General features: G+C 35.4%; 1 protein-coding gene and 1 long non-coding RNA gene across 2 annotated transcripts in view; one reads left to right on the forward strand and one right to left on the reverse strand.

Annotated features, from left to right (window-relative positions):
• LOC145243667 (isovaleryl-CoA dehydrogenase, mitochondrial-like) overlaps positions 1-24,603 on the forward strand; it is a 191,075-nt gene that overhangs the window by 75,706 nt on the left and 90,766 nt on the right. The gene's annotated exons all lie outside the window — the stretch shown is intronic.
• LOC145243797 (uncharacterized) lies at positions 517-23,437 on the reverse strand. The gene is made up of 3 exons (XR_013862943.1): positions 23,406-23,437; positions 22,543-22,615; positions 517-748 (listed from the first exon to the last, which is right to left on the reverse strand). It is a non-coding gene; the product is annotated as an uncharacterized LOC145243797 (long non-coding RNA).

Below are 24,603 nucleotides of genomic sequence, written 5' to 3' on the forward strand. Positions count from 1 at the left end.
TCTTATGAGGTGAAATCACACAAACAAGGGGCCAGTAGACGGGTCTATTTTGTGAAATTATTCAGTCATCAAATGTTTCTCTCAGTAAATTGATTGGATTGTGGACTGTATGGTGTATAGCTACATCTTGCTGAAACCACATGATGAATTGTCAAAACAAGTTGAACTTAGAATAATCGATAGTTGCCAAATCTGCAATTAAACAATTATCAACATCTGATGGTCGACCACTCCACTCATCATCTTCAAGACTCTCGTCGCGGCCACAAAATTTCTTAAACAATCATTGTGCTGTGCACTCAGCAGTGGGTATTGGACCAAACGCTTTGTTGATATCGCAAGCTGTTTCAGCAGCTTTTCTGCCTAGCTTGAATTGAAATAACAAAATTGTGTGAATTTGCTTTTGCTTTTCCATCTTGTATTCAACATTCTGAAAAGAAGACATAACTGTTTTAAAACGATTGAAATTTAAACAATTAGATAGAGCAAAAAATGCTCTTTTAAAATAATATAAACTAAAGGTATTATAACAAAAATTTATTTGAAAATACATCATTTGAAATCAAAATGAAAAATTCTGCAAGAACTTTCTTGCCAACCTAATATATTTTGATCGTTTGCATTTGGATTCTTTGCGCTGTGTGTCAGGTTGCTGCTTCCATCTTTTGTAGACAAAATACTTAGTCGGCAGAAACTGAAACTCCTCAAAATGCGTCACGACCACGTGGCTAAAAATAGCAATGACTTTCTGCAACAACAAATACAAAATATAAAAACTTAATTTTTTGCAATGAAACAAAAACAACAAACTTAAATTTCGAACAGAGATTATTATATATACATGCAATAAAGACCGCAGACATTTTTGCCTGTAAGAAATCCGGCCTAAAATGAATTATTTGTTTATCAACACCATCTCTTTTAAGATGAATCCTTTTTCATACCAGATCCTTTTGAACTTTTTCAATGTTTCATCTCTCTTACAGTCAAGTCCAATAACTGTCTTCTGAAGGTGGGTTTGACTTGGTAGATGCTCCAATTATTCAGTCTCAATATTATCTGGGGGTTGACAGTTGGGTGCAAAAAATGATTAAGAGTTATGATCTCCATGCTTGGATCTGCTAAGTTCCTATAGATCAATGGTCGGTCATTGATAGCATTCTGTACATTAGAAAGTATGGTAAAAAAAATTGAAATACGAGTAGCTGGCACAACCAATCAATTTAGATAGACAAGATTTTATAGTCTTAATTCCATACCAGAGTAAGTGCAGAGTTCTCTTAACGTGCTGAATTACACAAGCACCCAAAGTCTCCTTAAATTCACTGGAGGAGAATGCATCATGAACTATATCATATCCTGCAACAGAGGACTTCACATTGTCACTGTACACGTGTGATGGTATGCTATAAATGTTGGTAAATCGGATGAATGCCATCAAAAATTAGTGGACCGTCATGTCTTCAACCAGTTCCAAATGTACTGTCCTCACCTCCGAACAAGTGAACACAAGGATGTACATTTTCGTCCTTTCGCCACCATTCAGGACCCACAGATTACCCGTATAATCGATTCCGTATGTAAGAAGAGTTTTATCATATTGACCCGATGCTTGGGCAGATCTGTCATCCTTGGGTAGGTGAAGGAGATGGCGTTAAATTTTTGGCACAGGGCACATCGAAATAAGACCTTTTTTATGATTTGTCTGCCTTGAGTTTTCCAATAGCCAAATAGCCTCACCTTATTCAAGGTTGTGAAAACACCAAGGTGTTTGTAATGCTTGTGGCAATCCAATATGATGAGGTTGGTCAACTGGTGGTCCTTAGCTATCAAGATCGGATTAATAACTTCATAATCATTTACCAACATGATGAATTACTCCATCCTTATCCAAAAACAGATCCAATTTTCCCACCCTCTTGGTGACTGCCTTTCCAAAAGGTCTTCTCAAGTACTGCAATTCTTCCAAGAAGAACTGTTGCATTACCCGTATTAGGTGAGTTCGAGCTGCTGTAATAAGATCCACTTCTTTCTTCCTTAAATTATTAATTAACTTAAACACATAGGATGTAATGTTCACAAGTTTTGAATGCTTCAAGTACCTTTCAAATGGGACAATAGGTTCTTCCTGATCACTCGTTACTGTGCAATATACTGAGGACAATTCTATTTGCAGGGCTTAAGCAGTTCAAAGCATTCTCAGGCCAAGCGGTTGGTTCTTTTACCCAAGATGACCCAGAAGTCCAAAATTCTTAATTGGTCTTCAGTTTCACAGTGGACAAGCCTCTGGTTATGAGATCAGCAGGATTCTGTCCTGTGAGCACGTATTTGTAGTGAATTGATACTTTAAATTCGGATGTTAATTCAGCTTCTAGTTGAGAAATGATTAAAATCGGTTTTTAGCAAAAATATTTTTATTGTTAGTTTGCTTGGTTAATAACCAAGACAGAACTATCTGTGCATCCACAACAACAAATACATTTCTGAAAAGCACTGCAGAATATGCCTTCAATAATGTTGGGAGATATTTAATAGCCAGAAAGGCTGCTAATAGCTCCAGTGTAGGCAAAGTTTTTGATTTAAGTGGAGCTACCTTGGCCTTGGAAAAAATTAAAGAAGGCCCCTCTGAGTAACATGAGCTCCAAATCCATATGCCTCTTTAGAGGAATCAAAAACAGAATTATATTAGTCTCCACACTCTCGTTGATGGTTTGTCTTTGAAAATTGATGGAACTAAGTTATGACAATTCCTTCGCAAGGGATGTCCATCGAGACTGTAATTTCTTTGGAATAATCTCATCCCATCTTCCACAACTTGCTGATGAGAATTCGAGCTTGTATAGTGACCAGTAGATACAGGGAAAGAGGGTCAAATACTTTGGCGGCATCAGGCAGTATGCGCCTCTTGGTTCCTTTTCCATGGTCACATTCACATTCACGGTGGATTATGCTGATGGTATCGGTTTTTGGGGTTATATTGATAGCCTAATGCTTTCTCTCAAGGGCATTTGTGATTTACTAACGTGCCCTTTTCTTCCATCAATTTCTGTAGGTTAGCGCATTATTTGAGTTGCAGGATTGTAGTTCAAACCCTCCCCTCTGGAGTCTGTCCACTGCTTGTGAATATGGGGTTGTTAAATCAATTGGAGAGTTACTAGTTTCGATTAGATTATCCATATAAAAGTGAGATTGCAGCATTTCGGAGCAATTGTCCAATGGAAAGCATCTAGCATGATATTTTAAAATGTTCAAGATGAATGGACTAGCATTAAACCCGAATAATATGGTAGTATATCTGTAGCACCTTTACCGGTCCCCCTTTTTCAAAAAAAGCAAAATTTATTTTTGTTGGAATCACATGCTAGGCGGATACATCCTTCTGACAGATATTAAGAAGGCATTTTTATTAATCCTGAAACATAATGTCAGATTTAGCATTTTTTTTCCATTAAATTAACGCCAGGGTAGGTTGCATCATTGAGACAAAATTCTTAGTTTTGAAGGAACAGTTGAGCACTGGTTGGATTTGGTTGTGAAAACTGGTCGATGAGGAATCTACAAATAGTCTTTATATCTTTCAGGTGGGCACTTTAAGGGTTCGATTATTCCCTCCTTCTCCTGGTCCTCACACACCTTTACATACTCCTAGTAAAGGTTTTCCTTCTCTAACTTCCGGACCACCCTCTCCAGAACAGGGTACATGAGGATTTGAGTGGACAGGCCGCAATCTATCCTCATGCCATGGTGGTTTCACCAGGTAATGACCATCCTGGTATTCAATGTTGTGCATGAATTCATTCACCTTCTTATTATGATAATCTGAGATAGTTTCTGTATTAGGGAGGCCTAGAGACTCCAGGCTGAACATCCACTCTAGCTCCCTATCTACTGAACATCCACTCCTTAAATATATCTATAAAAGGATCCAAATAGGAGTGTGCAGGATTCATAATGTTGTGTACAAGAGAATCAGGGCAAGAATGACCTTTGCCCATCTGATCATAGTTCTGAACCTTAGTAACTGTATTGATGGGATTGATCTGTTCCTCGTACAGGAAATGTTTTGTGTTTCCAATGGGGATAATTCCAGCCGATGTCTACCATGCAGTGCCATTCATGCAATGCATCTTACAACCTTGATGGGGTGCATATACTGAAGTAAGTCCACTCCCATGAGGCCCCACAACTGAACAGCCACTTATCTCTGCTGCAAACTCATATTTTTTCTTGAGGTTTTTCTAGTCTGATGGCAAGTCAGGCACTTTGTGAGAGATTTAATTCTTCATCAATGAAAATGGGTAGTTGGGAAGAAATTCCTAGAAACAACTCCACAATAGCTGTCACCTGCCTGAACTTACAGTGTTTCCTTTCCACAAAGGTCACAACTTTGATTGCCAGAATCAATGATGCAATTCAAAGAAACTTCTGATTGTGATCTTCACCATGGGAGGAATGTGCTGTGTGTCGCCCATCTTAGCATTTATGCTGGTATTCACTTGGGTTGCCTCTGATTTAAAACGAGGACACATAGAAGAGAAGTGTCTCTGAGAGCTGCAGAACTTGCATGGATATCTAAATCCTTTGACACACAGACAGGATTCACCATCCTAGCCTGCTACTGTACAAAATTTACGTATCCCGAGCTGTCCACAACGTATCAGACGTATCATCATAGGATAAATCTTACAATTGAGGCTGTCATGTCCATTCCTCGCACAAAAATTGCAATAATGGACGTTGTCTGCAATATTAAGATCTACATGAAAACTTTCCAAAGCAAATCTCTTGGTCATGTCTTTTGCCCAAACAGGAACTTTACCTTTCACTCGTAAACTGGAATCTGTTTGAGAAGTCAAAGTTGGTCAAACCCGGATTAGCACTCTTCTAACATCTTTACTATTTTGCAGTATGCAACCCAAGCTAGGATATGGATTGTTTGATTCGCTAATAAGTTCAGCCTTGATCTCCTCTGGGATCCTCTCAAACAAAATTTGTGCCACTAAGTCTCCACTTCCAGAATCCTCGACCAAAAAAATCATACCCAAAATCCGTATCTACTTCCCCCAGTTCATAATGAACCTGGGCAAGACATTCTTTTATTTGCTGGTAAGACTTATCAATTTTTGGATGTGAAATTTAATACTTTCTTCAAGATTTCTCCTCCAATTCCTTTTCTGTCTCAATACTCCTCTTTCAGTATGTTGACAGCCATATGGTACTTCCAGTCGTTTTCTGATAGAAAGACCGACCCAAAACATAAGCCTTGAGGCATATCAATCATTCCTTGTCTGTACTCAGTCCAGCTGTACAAAATTCAAACGGCGTTCAAAAGTTAGTGAGGCAAATTAAAATCCATTAAAGTCCATAAAAAGTCGAACATATTATTTTCGGTTTAGCCAATTCAAACCCAGGCCACAGTGATGATAATAAAGCCGGAGATGGAGTTGATGCCATCACAGGAGCGGGAATATCAAGACAAGGCAAGGAGGTATCCAGTTCTGATAAAGCGTTATTTATATTGGTTTTATATAAAAAGCTGTTTGCTAAGTGATCTCTGACTTCTTGCAGGGAACTCCAGGTTATAGCCTTATCTAGTTGCGAAAGTTCTTGTAACCACTGGAGAATGTCACATTTGTGGAACTCAAACGCATTTCTCTCAAAGGGGTGAAGAGCAATGAGATTCTCAAACGTTAGAGCTACCATCGTTCTTATTACTCTCTGTTCATCTAGTAGTGAAGAACGTTGTGTGGACTTCATCTGGTAAAGATATCTAGTGATCAAGAAGGTTTTGTATATATTGTAATTGATAATCTGTTGCAAATTATGCCGAATTCCAATGGGAAGTATCAGCACGAGAGGGAGGGGCTGACTTTAGCAAGAAAAAAAGGAAATAATTTCACCTAACAACGGCAACTGACGGAGATGAGAAAAAAAGAAGAGAAATACTTTACCTTAATTTCCTCGCAACAGATTGCCGATGTTGCGACCTCGTATAGCAAATTCCTGTACCAAGGTCAGATAATTATCACAGACAAAATAATCATAGATCCGAAAGGATCTTAATTGGTTCCCACCAGTTTTGGCAAATAGCAAACAGAATCCTAAACAGAAGCGTGTGCTCTATCCCAACTATCATCAATGGACCTAAGATAATCTCGTCAGCATAAGACAAAGCCAAACTCTTTGTCAAGAACTTTGCAGCTAATTCTGCCCTTTACGATTAAGACCGCTAACCACCAATATTTCCTCCTGTATTAGAAAACACCCTATGTGACACACAAATATCTGTACGTGATGTTGCCAAGCTAATCAAAAACCTTGATTCCAGTAAAGCAACTGGCCCTGATGGCATTCCAATTATAGTGCTCAAAAAACTTCAACCAGAACTAGCGCCCATACTTACAAAACTGTTTAAGCATCATGTTAAGGAAAATTGCTTCCCATAACCCTGTAAAATCTCATCAGTATGCCCTGTATTTAAGAATTCAGGTGATCGCTCATCCCCCTCTCAGTACAGGCCAATAAGTGCGTCATGACTAAGTTGCTTGAATCTGTGTTAAATAGAGAAATAGTCAACCATCTCAGCAAAAATAAACTTATAGTGACATGTAATATGGTTTCCATTCTGCTAGATCTACAGATGTGCTTACAATTATATCTCATAGAATTAGCAAATCTCACGATGGAGGCTACCTTTCTAGGGAAATTGCTCTTGATATAAAGGTTTACTTTACAAGATATCCAGCTACAGTGTAGATGGAAATGACTTCTCAATTATTAAATCATTTTTCTCTGATAGGTTCATAAGAGCAGTGTTTGATGGGCAGAAATCAGAAGCTCACAGTATTAATGCTAGAGTCCCTTAGGGGTCCATCCTGGGCCCAACTCTCTTCGTGATCTACATTAATTGAGCATGTGGTATAATGGTGGCTTGTTACTTTTAATCTAAAACCAAGCTTTTATCTTTACATCATCAATGCTCTGATCCCCATCTGGCATCAATTGAAATGAATGGCTCCTGTCTTGGGGAGGCTTCATGTTTTGACAAGCTTCTGGGCTTGACCTTTACTCCTGATCTGAAATGATACACATATATCAAATCCGTTGCCAAGGCCGCTGGAAAAATGGTGGGATCCTTCTATCGATCCAGTAGATATCTCATTGCTGATGCAATTCTTTATTTATATAAGAGCCAGGTATGTCCAAGGATGGAATACTGTTGCCACATCTGGGCTGCTAGAATGGACTTATCTTGCCTTGATAGAGTTCAAAATAAGGCAGCATGCGTACCGCAGATTTAACCGACATAAGTCCAGTTCAAACAGACAGAAATATATATAAGCCAGAAATAACTGTAAGAAAGAAATAGCGACAGCTAAGAGAGAATTTACTGAAACCACCAAAAAACGCATCGAAACACAGAAACTAGGAACCCGTGACTTATGGAAAATTCACAACAGTGTAGTAAATAATGAGCAATCAACAATTCCCCCACTATCCAACAATCATGAGGTTGTTTGCTCAGCAACTGAGAAAGCTAACATGTGTGCTAGTCGGTTTGCCTCCAACTAGATGATCTGGAAATCACCCCTTCTTAGGTGCATGCCATCATAAAAAATCTTGACTATTCAAAAGCAGGTGGACCTGATCTCATCCCGGCTGTCCTATTAAAAATTGCTCAGCGGAAGTAGCTCCGATTCTCTCCAAACTTTACAACAAATGCCTTAATAAATCTTGCTTTCCTACCTGCTGGAAACTGCTTTTGTGGTACCAGTTTTCAAGAATTCTGGCGAAAGAACTGACCCAGTAAATTACTGCCCCATTAGCCTCCTCCCACTTTTCGCCAAAATATTTGAGTCCATTATTAACCGAGCTCTAGTCCATAACCTTACAGATGCTAAACTTCTGACCGACCAACAATATGGATTTAGGCAAGCCCGTTCCACGGCAGACATCCTAACTGTAATCTCTGAGTAAATATACCATTCACTTGACAAAGCAGGGGAGGGTAGAGCGGTCTACATCTAAGGCTTTTGGCAGGGTATGGCATGAAAAATCAGATCCTACGGTATCACTGGAAGATTCTTTAACATAATTAAATCCTTCTTAGATAAGAGAAAACTCCAGGTTGTCATCGATGGTCGTACATCTAAACAATATGATATAAATGCAAGATGAGCCCCAGGGGTCTATCCTTGGACCTCTATTATTCCTGATATTCATAAATGACCTCCCTGACAAAATTGTCTGTGAGATGGGTATCCTGATGACACCACGCTGTATAACAGACATGACAGGAAAACAAATGAATACATATCTAAAGAAATGGCAGAAACACTAGAGGACGACCTCCAATCTGTAGTGGAATGGGGACAAAAATGGATGGTCACATTCAATGCTGCTAAGACTAAACTTGTTTCCTTCAATAACTACAAGAAACCTTCTCTACCACCAATAGCAATGGCCAAAGAATCTTTATCTGAAAGTACATCTTTTAAACTCCTTGGCCTAACGTTCACAGGAAACATGAGTTGGAAAAATTACATTGAGAGCATTGCCAGGACTGCTGCGAAAAACGTAGGTTCTCTCTACCGTGCTAGAAAGCTACTAACACCCGAAAGTATCCTGTACCTCTATAAGGCTACCGTTCGCCCATGTATGGAGTATTGTTGTCATATTTGGGCTGGTGCATCTGCTACTAGTCTCTCACTCCTCGACAGGGTTCAAAAGAGTCGCCAACCTAATAAGTCCTGAACTGTCATCTAAGTTTCAGCCTCTGTCCCATCGACGAAATGTAGCATCCCTCTGCCTGTACTACAAGTATTTTAATGGTGAATGCTCTGACAAACTGCAAGCACTTGTACCTCCTCGACGTAAGTACACCCACAAACCTGACAAGCAGCAAAATCCCATCCCTTCACAGTTGGATCCCTAGATGTAAGAGAGACTTCTACTCCAGTAGTTTCTTCCCCAAAAGCGCTGGACTTTGGAATTACTTTCCGAGTTCTTGCTTCTCCAACTGTACTGACATGCAGAAGTTCAAGTGTAACGTGAACCGACATCTTGCTGCCCAACTTCCCACATAGTACCCCTGAAGCTTATGTCTCTGATAGTAGCCTCCTACATCAAAGTGGCAATGTGCCTTGTTTGCGGTGAAAATGTAATTAAAAAAAAAATATATATATATATATATATATATATATATATATATATATATATATATATATATATATAGCAAATAAATGTCATCAAAGGCAAGATAAGTTACTTTTCTACCTAACTGGATAATTTTTTAGTGTTTTTATTTATTTTATTTCAACTCGAAAAACATACAATGTTTACTGATGTATTTGAAAATTACAAATGGCGCAGGTCTTTTTGTTAAACACGGTAAATTGGGAAAATGAGTTAAAAATAAAACCTATACAAAATACTGTTAAAAAACCCATTGAATATGTGTCGGCCAATGTCACGGTATCATATATTGAGCGAGTTTCTAACAGTATTTTGTATAGTTTTTTTTTTCATTTTAAATTCGTTTTTCCAAACTTACCGTGTTATCGGCGCCATTTGTAATTTTCAAATACATCGGTAAACATTGTATATATTTTCGAGCTGAATAAACATATTACATTAAATAAAAACACTAAAAAAATGATCCAGTTAGGTAGAAAAGTTATCTTGCCTTTGATGACATTTATTTGCTATATATCTATATAGATAGATATTTTTTTTTAATTACATTTTCACCCCAAACAAGGCACATTACCACTTTGATGTCGGGGGCTACTATCAGGGACATAAGCTACAGGACAGGGGTACTATGTGGGAATTTGGGCAGCAACATGTTGGTTCATGTTATACTTGAACTTCTGCATATATATTAGTTTTTCGACAACATTTTTGAATCTATATGTACCCGAAAAGCTAAAAACTTCAATTTCACCAAAATGTTTTTTTATGTCGTAAAAAAAGGTGCTAGTGCACACTACTGCACTTATTGATCCGAAATGCTGAAATAATAACGTTATTAAAAAAAAAAATTATACAAAACAATGTTTATTAAAAATCAAATTTAAACATCATAATAATGGCGTATCCAATATAAAATATTTCCGAAAAAATTGGTTTTTATACGACGACGCCAGAGAAATTCCTGAAGGTGACTGTTGAAATTTGCATCACTAGTTCCTTTTATAGCAATGAATTTCGCCTTACAATGATCCCATATGATTTCCATACTGTTTATGGAGTTTTCAGGGGCAACGAAGGTGTATGGGTGAGTTTTCAATTCCTGTCGCGAAAGGGCATTGTATTCCCGCGATCTATCCGTCACAATACGGGTGCCTGCACGCACGTATTGAGCAATAACAGGTAAAATAGTCGCTGCATCACTTTCATCCACAGGCACCATCATTGTGACATTTGTTTCTAGTTCGATCATGCCAAGAACGCACCGTCCAGGTTTATATTCTCCACGGCGATTCGTCCGCTCCATAAATTTAGTTTCATCAATTTCCACAGTTCGATTCGGACCACCCATCTCCACGAGATGGTCAGTTAAGTATCGTTCACAAATTTCGCGAAGGAAATTGTACCAATCTACTAAAGTTTGTTTTGATATACCAGTTTGTTTGGATACGTCGATTAGGGCACATTCCAACGACCACAAATATATTATTTCTAATATTTGGATTAAACTGAGTCGTGAACCTTCGAAGAAGGAACCAAACCGTATACTCTTTTTAGCGCGACATTTCGAACAAACCCAACAATATCCATCTTTGATTCTTTTTCCTTTTCTCGCTTGTAAATTCATTGGATGTGTGCATTTCTTGCAAATAAGCTTATTAGCGATTAGGCCATGCTGGGCCAACCATCTTATAGTAGTAATGTTATCGCAAGTTTGTAAGACCAAGTCTTTCATAGAAATATTTAGAATACAAAGTTCAAGGGCTGGAACGATATTTTCAGAAATGTAATACGTGGTGTTCATGTTTTTTTTTTTTAAACTTGACAACGTAAGACACCGGGGTTAACGGTGTCAAGTCACAGTTGTCCCGATTTTATATTTGACCGCTGCATATGGTTTTTACCATAAAATTACATATGTCAGAAATTGAAAAGTTAGTAGACGTTAAAAAATGAAAAAAAAAAAAAGTTGGTATTAATTTAAGTTAAGGTGTCTCACGTTCGTATATAACTTTCACTTTGACATATAGATGTTTGAGGTCCAAAAATATTTTTTTTGTAGAATTCGGTGTGCTAAAAACGAATCGGCAAACCGTTTCCCGGAAAAATATTTCTATTACTTTTTATACAACTTTAATAGTTTATTTTGGAAGTATAATCCATAAAGAAAATAAACAACCCACTTTTAAAAGAGAAATTACGAGTTTTTTATATTTTATTTGTAGTTTCGTGTTAGGGGTGTCAAAAATTCCTACAAAAATTCTGATACACCTTTCCGTCGCAAAAAAATAGTTTTCATGATATGAAGAAATTACTTTTTCGAAAAGTGGGTGATCCCTTATCCATGTAAAGTTAAACTTAAAATGAGGACCCACTTTCTGGCCACCTGGTCTACGCGCGTGCTTGCGCGTACAAAATGGCCACCCGTGGTAACATATAGAATTAAGTTAAATATTTGGAAAACTACTTGTTATACGTCTAATTTTAAATTTTCGCCAATACTACACTTTGACAAGGCAGTTTGATACGCGAATCCACATTTAACAGCCTTCGTTTATGCTCGCGCGTAGCATAAACGAAGGCTAGGCTATGAAATGGAAAATAGTCCTACAGTTCAGGGGTTAATGCACTTGCGCGTACAAAAATGGCCAGCCATGATAACGTAGAATTACATGGTTTAATATTTGGAAAACTACTTGTTATACGTCTAATTTTAAATTTTCGCCAATACTACACTGTGACACTTTAGTATGCGAGTGCATATTTAACAGCCCTTTTTTTATGCTCGCGCATAGTGTTAACGAAGTCTGGGCTGTGAAATGGAAAATAGTCCCAGAGTTAAGGAGTTAATACCATGCAAATGGTAAATTTGCGGCGGAAACGGTTACCATATTCTTTTAAATCACACCGAAAACTACAGAAAACTTTTCTATACAGATGTGAGACAAGGCTTAAAGTAAAATAATACCGATTTTTTTAGGTGTATCAGAATTTTTGTAGGAATTTTTGACACCCCTAACACGAAACTGCGAATAAAATATAAAAAAACTCGTAATTTCTCTTTTAAAAGTGGGTTGTTTATTTTCTTTATGGATTATACTCCCAAAATAAACTATTAAAGTTGTTTTAAAAATAATAGAACTTTTTTTTTTATTTTAAAATACGTTTGTTTTTTTAAATTTTTTATTTTAAAATTAATTCCTGTTTTTAAAACAGTAATTAATTTTACGAACTCAATATTTTTCAATTTTTAAACTTTAAAAATCTATCAAAATTTTTCTATTGATTCTATTTTTACGATATTTTCAGGGCCAATGTGAAATTTTATGCTCTTTCCAATAAACCGAATATAATATTTTAGACAAACGTTTTTTTTTTAAATTCACGCCATCCCACCCCCATTTTCAAGTGTCTATTAAAAAGTAAATAATCAATTTACTCACCAAAGTTTTATATGTCACAAATTGAAGAGAAATGGTCAATAAATAATATATTCAAATTAAAAAAAAAAAAAGTAGTGTTTTTTTAGAAATTTACTTGTAAAGTTCGAAGTTTAAAACCTTTTTTTTTTTAACCACATTTTTTTTTTTTTCTTTTTTTTTTTTTAGTGAAACCTTGGTCCTTGCTCCTTTAATTGAAAATAAATCAGGGCTTGAATTACATTTTTCGAGTAGTTATAAGCTTGGAAAGACAGGGGGGGCGAATAATTCACGCCTCCAATTTTGAAATGTCTATTAAAAAGTAAATAATTAATTTACTCACCAAAGTTTTATATGTCAGAAATTGAAGAGAAAAAGTCAATAAATAATATATTCAAATTTAAAACAAAAAAAAAAGTAGTGTTTTTTTAGAAATTTACCTGTAAAGTCCACGTTGTTTGTATTTTAATAAAACCTTGATCCTTGATCCTTGCATTGAAAAATAAATTAGGGCTTGAATGACATTTTTCGAGGAGTTTTAAGCTTGGAAAGACAGGGTGGAATTATTCATTATTTTTCACGAAATTTCTGACACACCTACCGATTTTTCTTTATTTTTTAATTTCTTTGTGTCTTTATTGAAAGATGAAAACAAAAAGAAATCGAAAAACCTTTTAGCTTATAAACACTAAAAAAAAAAAAAATGCCCTCTTTCTCAGTACTCATTCTAAGTTAAATTTACATGGAAAAATGATTTCCCACTTTCCGAAAAAGTAATTTCGTCATTTTTTTGCGACGGAAACAGTTTGCAGATTCGTTTTTAGCACACCGAAATCTACAAAACGTATAAAAACGTGAAACGGGCCTTAATATAAAATTTTACCAAAAAGTTATATTATATGTACCCGTTATGGAATGAAGTTCTCCGAGAAAAAAAAATATCACTTAATTCAATCAAGTATTTTTTTTTTTTACAGAGGAAAATCAAATTTTCGAATTCCTGACTCTTTTGTCTCCGAATTTTTCGTCTGCTAAAATTTTAATCACGTGATTACGGTGCAGCATCAATAAAATAAGCCATTCATTCAAAGTATCGCTTGTTATGGATTTAGCTGAATACGATATTAAAAATCACTTTATTGGTACTTATGCACTTATGTTACTAGCAGTGGCGGCTCGTGCATGGAGCTGTGGGACTGCAGCACCCCCAAGTTATTTGTGCACAATATTAATGATAAAATTAAAAATAATACGTTTGTTTTTTTTATTATTATTTTATTTTTTTCTCTGTGTACATTATAAAATCATTAAGTCGGTATCTCCAAATTCATATAAAAACAAAAATAAAACTTGCTTGGAGCTGTGAAATTCACAGTTACACTTTCTTAATGAAATTTTCTTGTGCGCATGCGCGCTTTAGACAGCCGCTGAAAGCTGCTGGAGAACTGTCGCTTCTCGCAGCTCCGCGTCTCAGACGCTCGTGAAATTCGGTGTTTGCTTATAGTGCCCACCTGTGCTTAAAGATATAACATATTGTTATTGAAAAAAACAAAACAAAAAGAAGGCTTATTTACAATTTTTTTTTTTTTTTAATTATTATTAAAATGTGCATATAACGTGTTCTTGTACAATGCACATAGAATATTGTGCTTTTACTTTTCTTTTCTTTTTAAATACGCACACTTTTTGCGTTGCGATTTAATTCGGTAGCAAACGGAAATATATAATATGCAGAAACTTATTTTTTATTAAAAGTATTCGGGGATTTAACAGTGAAACTTAAACACGACTAAGGGTAAAAATCAAATATACAATAAATAAATCTTACCATAAAAATAAAGTTACTTTTCCATCTTCCTGCCTTTTTGTTTGTTTGTTTTAAGTAGTTTTAAATGCTATTTATTTTGCAACAACTAAACTTTACAAAATAAAAAATAAAAAAAAAACTGTTTACATTTTTTCCTAGAAGCAAACAAGCGAAGAAATATTTTATGTTGAAAATACATTTTAGTTAGAAATCTTTTAACTGGTATGTTTTAGATATAAAAAAAATTAGCATTTATTTGCCTCCAACGAGGACAATGTTAGAAGTTTTACACTTTGAAAAGATGGGTTTTTTTTACACAAGGTTTTTTAATTAAAATGTGTTTGTAGGTAAAAAAAAACAAAAAAAAAACAGTTTTTATAATTAAGCATTTTTAAACTTTACATTGAATTTGTTAGTAGATTGGGGCAGATAATACGCATTAAAAAACAAAATTAGAAATCCTTCTGGACTGAGACAATCTTAATTTTTTGTTTTCTTTGGGGAGAAAGCTACATTAAAATTCGATGTTTTATAATGCTTATATATGACACCCTATTTTCTTATATAATAAATCTCCATTTATGTCGATCTTTACCGGCATGGGAAGGTCAGTAAATAGCCAAGTTTGTTCTTTTTATATAAAATGCAAGTCGTTAAAAGATTTGTAAAATAAAATTTTGTATCTTTAAATATTTTTGTTTGTTTGCTCATTATATAAAAATCTAAACTTTTTTATTTTGTATTTTATTTACAAATACGTTTTGTTATAAATACATTTTTAAAAATAAATTTTGTAAATAAAACTGTTATTAAATAAAACGTTCTGTTCAAATAGTAAACTCCTAAATATCCCCTCGTGGGGAGGCAAGTAAATTTCAAAGTTTTTCTTTTTTGTTTTTATTTTAAAAAAAAGTTAAAAAATTGTAAATAAAATGTATTCTTAAAAATGTTTTTTTTAATCTGAAAAGTTTAAAAAGAATAAATGTATATGTTATTTTTATTATTCTGTAAAGTGTACACAATTTAAAAAAATATTTTTAATAAAAGTTTTTGCGTATTATCCATTTCTAAGTGATTATTTGTCTTATATATTTGAATATTTGGTACTTGTTCAGTTTAGTCAAGACATTAAAAAATGAAAATACCGAAAAAAAAGTTTAAATTGTATGTATCCATTATAGAACGAAGTTCTCCGAAAAAAAAAAAAAAAAAAATCACTTAATTTCATCAAGTAGTTTTTTTGTTTTTTTTTTACCGCGGAAAAACACGTTTTTATGAGCGCGCGTTGAAGGCAGTCATCTTGGATTTAAAAAAAAATTTTTATTTGAATTTTAGAAATGCCAAAGGGAGATAATTCCAGTTAAAGCGCTGACACCCCTTCCCATCTTTAATACTAGCTTTTCTTCCTAAAAATCGAACCTTTTTCTCGGTATCATAACAAATTGTGGGTTTGTATTACTGTACACATAGATTCGAAAAAGTTGTCAAAAAACAAATATATAACAAATAAATGTTAGCAAAGACAAGCTAAGTTACTTTTCTACCAAACTGGATATATTTTTCGTGTTTTTATTCAATGTAACATGTTTATTAAGCTCGAAAACCATATAGTGTTTACCGATGTATTGGAAAATTCAAGATGGTGTCTGACTCTCTCTCTTTAACACGGTAAGTTTGGGAAAAGGTGTTATAAATAAAAAACTGGATAAAATACTGTTAAAAACTCGCTTAATATATGTTACCATGACATAGGTTGACATATATTCGGCGGGTTTTAATAGTATTTTGTCTAGTTTTTTATTTATAACACCTTTTCCCAAACTTACCGTGTTAAAGAGAAAGTCAGACACCATCTTGAATTTTCTAATACATCGGTAAACACTATATGGTTTTCGAGCTTAATAAACATGTTACATTGAATAAAAACACAAAAAAATATATCCAGTTTGGTAGAAAAGTAACTTAGCTTGCCTTTGATAACATTTATTTGTTATATATTTGTTTTTTGACAACTTTTTTGAATCTATGTGTACAGTAACACAAACCCCAAATTGTTTTTTCGCTGTAAAAAAAAACAAAACTACTTGATGAAATTAAGTGAAATTTTTTTTCGGAGAACTTCGTTCCATAATGGATACATACAATTGAAACTTTTTTCGATATTTTCATTTTGTAATATCTTGACTAAACTGTACAAGTACCGAATATTTATTTGAATGTTTGTTTATTATTGGATTAAATATTTATTTATATATTCAAAATCTTTTACACGATATTAAAACAATATGTTAAATTTTGGAAGCAGCACCCCCACTAATCTCAGGCACGAGCCGCCACTGATTACCAGGCTGGTGGGTGTATTGCAACTATTCTGTACTTTCACATAACAAATTCATAAACAAAAAAGATATCGTAAAACTTGAATTTAGATGGAGGGGATCGACTTAGCGAGATAAAGGACCGTTTGAATAAATTCATTATTTAAATTTGTAATTATAAAAAATGACATTTTATTTTCAGTTGCATGCACTTATGTTACCAAACTAGCACGTGTATTGTAACTATTCTGTACTTTCACCTAACAATTTAATAAACAAAAAAAATATTGTAAAATTTGAATTTAACTTGAAAATACTATATAAAAAATGAGCGAGGAAAATAATAATTTTCAGAAATATATCTCATGACTTTTTAACACTACAGAAATGAAAATCAACATAAGACACCAGCAGCCAGTGACAATTCACAGTTGTCCCAGTTTTAAATTTGACCGCTACAAGGTTTTTACTATAAAATTACATGTCAGAAATTGAAAAGTTAATCAACATTTTTACCGATTGTTAACTAACAACCTATGTATTAATTGTGCCACTAGGGGAAATCAAGTACATAATTATCTATAATTCAATAATTTGAGTGTTATTTCTTCTGCACTTTACATCAATAATTTCTTGGGTAAATTTGACACTGTTGTCCAAACTTCCAACTTCCAAACTTCTGTATACGTAACGCACCTTCTCTCAACTGCAAACGCACTTCTGCTGATTGAACTTACTTTTCCAAAATCCAACTTCAAAATGAACATGCTCTCTGAAATATTCAACCCTCTTTTATCTCCAACCAGGAGCATCTCATCTGCATATTAGGTGGTAACATTGCAGGCATAAAAAGAGATAAGGCAGCCATTTTTGTTTCTTTCTTCTTCATTCATTTTGTTCCACGACCAACCTGTTGAATTATGCACATGTGCTAGTTAGGTAAATCACGCGTTTCCCTACACTCCCCCCTGATCTCATGATCACACACAGGGCAGGGGGGGCAGTCGTCCTTGTCGGGTACTTCTTCGAAGAATCGGGGGCAGCACTTCCTCATTGCCATCTTCCTCATTACCACCGTTATTGCCACCAGTCTGTTCCATTATTCCCTCTCGTGGTTCCATATGCAGTTTCACAATCAGGGCAGGGGGGCAGTATCCGTCTTTGTCAGGTACTCCTTCGAAGAATCGGAGGCATCACTTCCTCAGTTCCATCTTCCTCAATATGTTCCATCATCCCCTCTCATGTGCTATAGGCGGTGTTTTACAATGGAGGGTGGGCAGTATTCGTCTTTCTCAGGTACTTCGATGAGGAACTGGTGGTATTACTTCCTCGTGTCCATCTCTCATCATTATTGCCATCAGTATGTTTCATCATTCCCTCATCTGATTCTGTAAGTAGTGTTTCTATGCTCACCTGAAAGGGCAGTAGGCAATCAGGATCATCCCTGAACTGTATGTAATCTTCCTTATCATCATAACAGGGGCGGATATCTTTTACGTGACGTGGTACACCATCAATCAACATGGTCTGAGGACTTATGATTTTATCTATTTTTTCTCTGCAAAATTTTAGTGCACCCAGCATTCGGGGGTTTTACCCAAACACGGTCTCCCACTTGATATGGTGTATTGACAGTGCTAACCACTGATGGTGTGATATCAATTCCTTTTACACACTGTTTGTAATGGTAAATCCCATTAGCGGGTGCAGTTTCTAGTGTTGCATCGTCCTTTGGTGTCACATTATACCAGTACACAGCTTCTGGAATAAAACACTGTGTCCTAGCTGCAATTCTTTTGATGGTGCGGTGACACCGCTCCGGTATACCGTTACCTTCGGGAAAATATGCACATCAGTAACACATTCTAATCCCCCATTCCTGCGTAAATTTCTGAAATTCTTGACATCGAAACGTAGTGGCATTATAAGTCAGAATTTCAAGCAGGGCACGACGTTCAAAAAAGACAGCTCTCAACTGTTGTATAATGCTAGATGCATCCTGTCGTGTCAACAGGTGCCTTATCATGAAACGTGTCCGGCCACAATCTGTCAAGGTCAAAAAATGCTTGCCCTCATAATGCATTACATCCATTCCTACTCGATACCAGTTGTCCTCCACCTCAAGCTTCCCTTTTTGCCATTGGGATGGTGCCGGATCAATTCACTGACACTCTTCACACGAGCCTATAGCTGCCTTGATTGATGCCCTTGTAGTTGCAGGACACACTCTTCGGACAAAATATGTTGTCCTCCGAATTCCGGGATGTCCACTCTGCTGATGTATTGTACGGATCTGGTCAGGTGTTAATTGATCTGTTACGGTCACGCATGTCTGTTGTGGAGGATCATATCCCTGCCTCATTACATCAATCCACCTCTTTGGTACTCTAGTTAAGCTATCAGCCAAATTCTGCATCGACGAAACTAAGGTAATGTCCACCTGCAAACTGTATTCGTAAACTAGACACTTTATTATTGCCAGTCTCCTTCGTACTAACGTCTCACTTGCAGCTTTAGTCTTAACTCGAGCCTTTCCAGTCAAGGTGTCGGTCAACCAGTGGTAAACACACAATGAGTCAGTGTGGAGATGCACAACCTTAGCCTGCCATTGCAATGCAAGATTAAGTCCTTTTAACGTGGCATCAAATGCTGAATGTCATAACTATGTGTTACCAGACGATGTTTTACAAAATATTGGAACAATGGAAACATATAGCGAAAAAGCAGACGCTTCTGGAAAACACAAAGAAGTATGTATACTAGTAGCACATCCGAAACACTTGAAGATTGTTTTGAAACTGAAAATAATTCTGACAACTTATCAGAATATCTTAAATTTAAATGGTAAAAAGTAATTTATTAATACTGTAACTAACTTATTCTAATTATTTGAAAAAAAAAGAAACAAATGATTAAAATAAAATGTTCATGAATTACATTGTTTGCTTGATTTTTAACATTTGAATTATTAAATATAACAATGTGGCTAATAATTTCAATAACATTAAGGGTAAGTATATTGAAGCAGTTTACTCCCCAATATTACCAACTAATTTTGTCTCTTTTTTTCAATTATGATATAGCAAATTAATTGACTTATTATTTTATTGTCTGATTTTTGTAATTTCTTAAAAATGTTTATTTTTCAAATGTTAATTTTTCTGGGGGTTTGTGGATTTGAACCTTGTGCATTATAATTGGATACAAAAATGCATTTTAAGTAAAAAAAAAAAATCTCTATTGTCTAATTGTCTGTTGAAATTAATAAAAATAAATTCAACAAGTCTGAAAAATGATCAAGTAGAACATTACAAGGAAAAAATAAAATCTGTCGGAAAATGCAGTTTTATGTTTCTTTTATTGCAGTCAATACCAACTGATTTGTTTCCCTTGTTTTCACTTAACTTTCGCTATTTCAAAGTAGAAAATTATGCATCAATAATAACGATTTTTTTGTTTGTTTGTTTTAGTCAACAAAAATGCTCAAATAGATCTAAAACTTTTAAATCTTCTATTTGAGCATTTGGGGGGGGGTCATTTTTGGAATTTTTACTAATTTCGACATGACATGTAATAATGTTTTTACTTAAAATGTATTTTTGAGTTTTATATATTCAAGCATAATGCACACACATCGTTGATATTTGTTGTTATTTTTATTATGCAAATATTTATTTGAATTGTATTTTGCTGACGATTTCTTTGGCGATATTGTGATCTTAAATTTGCAATTTAATTTTTTATAAAAATTATGATTTCATAATTTGTTTCTTACACAAGCAAAACCTCCCACTAAACCTAGGTCCAAATAGCAACACATTAATATTTGTGAAAAAATAATATTTATTTTCAAAAACCAAACACATTAATATTCACAAAATGAAAAATAAAACAGGCAAATTCATATTTGCACATATTTCCATAATTAATATTTCGTCCTGTTACTTCTACAAAAAATGTAATTGATAAAAGCTGACAATCATTTTGCAAGCTAATTAAAAAATTGAATTTTTTTTTTTTATCTAAATTCTGTAAATTAGAATTTACAACAATTTAGGAATAATTTAAAACTTATAATTTACTGAATGTGTGTGTGTGTGTGTGTGTGTGTGTAGGATGTAATATCTTTATATTCATAAATGTATAGTACTTATGCAGAATATTGATTGCACTGAAATAATAACGTTATTATTTAATATTTAGAAACCTATTCTTAACGTAGGAGGATGGGCTTTTTTCTTAACTATTCTGAACTTTTACCTAACAATTTAATAAACAAAAGATACCGTAAAAATTGAATTTAACTTAAAATTCATGTCTAAAACAGCATGCTCCGTACTCTGCATAACGACTAAGTTTATATATAAGGCACAAAGTTAAAATCTATTGTTGTTGTTAATCTAGTGGGTTTTCAAAATCTCGGTTACGAAAAGTAAAAAATCTAGCGATTTTCGGTAAATGTTACCTGACGCTACAACAGAACACTGATCACTCTAATTTATTTTTAGGTGTATTCGAGGTCGCTGACAACAAATCTGATACTCAAACCCGCCGCAAATTTACCGTTTGCATGGTATGAACCTCTAGACCTTTGTGTCGTTTCACCGCCTTCAGTAGTGTTTTTCTTACATGATACGTTCGCGTGTGAAAGGGCGCGCGCCTCAGCACCACCGCCGCCCCCTCCCCAATGTAAACAGAATTTTTATGAAATGGTAAATGTTGGCACATGCACCTGTTAAACTACACGTCCTATGATTGAATACCCCGACCCCCCAAAAGAATGAAAAACATAAAAATGTTTGATGGTTATGTTTTTGTAAACCGTGTGAAAACTTTTTTTTTTTTTTTTTTTTTTTTAGATTAAATTAAAAAGTATCAAAACTACGTAAGACAAAAAAATAAATAAACCACTTTTTAAAAAAATTTTTTTTTAAAACTTTATTTGAAATGACCGCTTAAAGATTCTAGCATGCCAAGATTCCTACGCGATGTGATAAGACACTTCACTACGCCCGTTCGCACGCGAACATATCATATAAAAAAAACACTACCGAAGGCAGTGAAATGGCACAGAAGTCCCATGGTCTAGGGATTCATACCATGCAAACGGTAAATTTGCGGTGGGTTTGATTATCAGATTAATTGTCAGCGACCTTGAATACTCCTAAAAAACAAATTAGAGTGGTTGGTGCTCTGTTGTAAGGTAACATTTACCCGATTTTCTAGAGATTTTGTCTCCAATCAAGCGGATTTTGAAAATCTCAGTTGGCAACACTGGAACTGACTTTCTCGGACCTCCACCCCTCTTCCAGGCATTGGAGCCTCCCTTATTTTTTCCACAGTAGATAGGCAGAACAACTTAACCGTTTTAATTTTTAAAGACAAAATTCACCTTTCATCTTCCTTTGTTTATTTGGTGGAAGTGACGTCCAACATATTTTTAGCTACGGATGAACAAAACTGTATAGAATGTACCTTTTTTTTTTCTTTTTAATTTAAAAAAAATTTGTTTTAGAAGTTTTATTCAAAGTCTTTATTTGAACTTAATGAACCGTTTTTATATATATTAGGTACGGGCAAAAATGGGCAGACAAAAATAGGGGGACATAGTTTTGAAAGCCGATTTATCATATTTTTTTTGTAGGTTTCCGACTACTTTTTGATTGTATTTGAAAGATTAAAAACTAAAGTTAATTTCCAAAAGGAAAAAAATATTTGTACATGTGAAAAAAAAAGTTATGAAAAATGTTTTCATGGCGAGCTACCCAATTCAGCTTAATTTTGTAGTAAATAATACAAAACTTACCTGGGTGTAGCTGCCGGAGGTGAGGATGTTCTTCCAACAGTCAAGAAGAACAATAGCTTTGTGGTTATTTATACTAATAGAGTAAGGTAATTGTCATAAAAACCTTCCTCCTTTGTGAAGAGTAACTTTATTCTTTTTTTTCTCTTCCTTCTCAACGTTTTGGTGAATTGTTTTATTGTGCTCTTTTATCACGTGTTATTATTGTCGACATTCTTTTGCTACTACCAGTTTCTTTTGACGTGTTTTTTTTTACTGCTAATTTTTATCAGTTATTTTTGCTGAACTTTTTAACTGTTTTATAACTGTTCGGCTATGGCCGCTTCTGCGAGCCAGACGCCTATTGTAATTGACACCATGGAGTCGGAAGATGCTACACCTACTGCGCTACCTGGACCAAACCGCCTAAAGTAGATATTAATATAGCTGAGTTCACGGAGAAAGCTAAAAACGCTCACCTTGTTACTGAAAAAGGACTCATCGTAGATCTGCCAAAGCTGCAAGACATACAAAAAAGTGATCAGAGCTACAGCGGAAATTGTCACCAACCTCTTAGCCACGACTGGAACCAGACAACTTCGACTAATAAAGTGCAAGCGATATAATACATGGAACGCACTTTTTAGTTCACCACAGGACTGTCTAAATTTATCCTAAAAAGAGATAATTACGACAAACTATATTTTACGCATGGAATATATGGGTAAGCGTAGAACATCAGTATCACGTCCCGCACCATATAGATGGAGAACACATTGGAGCATTCCTTATGAAATTTGGAGAAATGGTAGCCGTCTAATCTGATGAGTTCCATGGCATCTGGTCAATCGACCTATTTCTTGACAAGGAAAATTTCAACAACATACTTCTTGGAAGTAGGGGATGAAAAACTCTCCATCATTGTGGCAGGAAGGAGACCAACTTGCTGGAACTGCGGGGAAATCGACCACCTTACTTCAGATTGCCCCCAGTTAACAAGAAGTCAAGAGTGGGGCAGCATCTAGGGATCGACCTCTCAATAAAAGATCCCCGCCCTCTTCCAGAAGAAATGACAACCGAAGATCTGAAAAGGGAGCCCTGGCAAATAGTCATAGGGAAAAAAACTCGAGGCCGCCTCTCCTTAGAACAATTAAGAGAGGAGGCTATGTTGCAGAATGACCCAGGCAAGCTAAAATATGTGGAGATAGTAAATCTCAAAAAGAAGTTAGATGCCCAAAGACAAACGGCCCCCAATTCCTCCAGTAAATCACAATCCCCATTACCGAAGCAAAACCCCAAAACAACTCCTAAACCCAGCATACAGTTTCCTATGAAATCTAAACCTCTTTTGCCTCCCAAAATGCCTCCTCCATGTTCATCCCCTGCACCCGCAAAACTCCCCAAACTAATGCTGCTCAGCCCCATGAAAAAACGAATGAAACCTGCCTTTCCTGTTCCCTCAACCTCTGCAACCCCCCGCAATACTCCGACCGCATCCCCCATAAAGCCCTCACCAGACACTCACATTCCCATGGACACAGAGAAAAATACCTCCCCTGAAAACAAAAAAAAAACCTTTACCGCCCTGGCAAAGAAATTTGCATGATAAATGATGCAGCAATAAATAACTCCACCAACTTTAAAGGAGTTGACTTAATGAAATTAATTGAGTTCAGGGAGGTAGCCAGGAATCCTGTTGACGTCCCCACCAACTTTCCAAACGCCAAGCGTGTGTTAACAGTAATCAGAAAAAAAGAAGAAGCAAAAGACTTATGGGCAATGTTGGAAGAAGCCAACAAAGCTTTCAAAACTTTAACCCCTTTAGTAATATATGAAGACTCGAATATCCGCAGCCTCCGAAAATGTTGTATTGGGAAGGTCCCAATAAAAATACACCCTTCCCTTTATAGGATAGCTAAACTAACCTATCCATTGCATGTCGGCGGTATCTCTTGTGACGGACTCATTGACACTACGATGGGTACTTATTCCCTCATGAGAGCCATCGGCATGCTTACGACTGTTCGTTTCTGGTTCCCAACCATAAGGCACCACCATGGATCTCAAACTTGCTAGTGTGAATGT

Source organism: Euprymna scolopes, chromosome 22, assembly GCF_053919585.1.
Source record: "Euprymna scolopes isolate OS-2025 chromosome 22, ASM5391958v1, whole genome shotgun sequence".
Classification (NCBI taxonomy): domain Eukaryota; kingdom Metazoa; phylum Mollusca; class Cephalopoda; order Sepiida; family Sepiolidae; genus Euprymna; species Euprymna scolopes.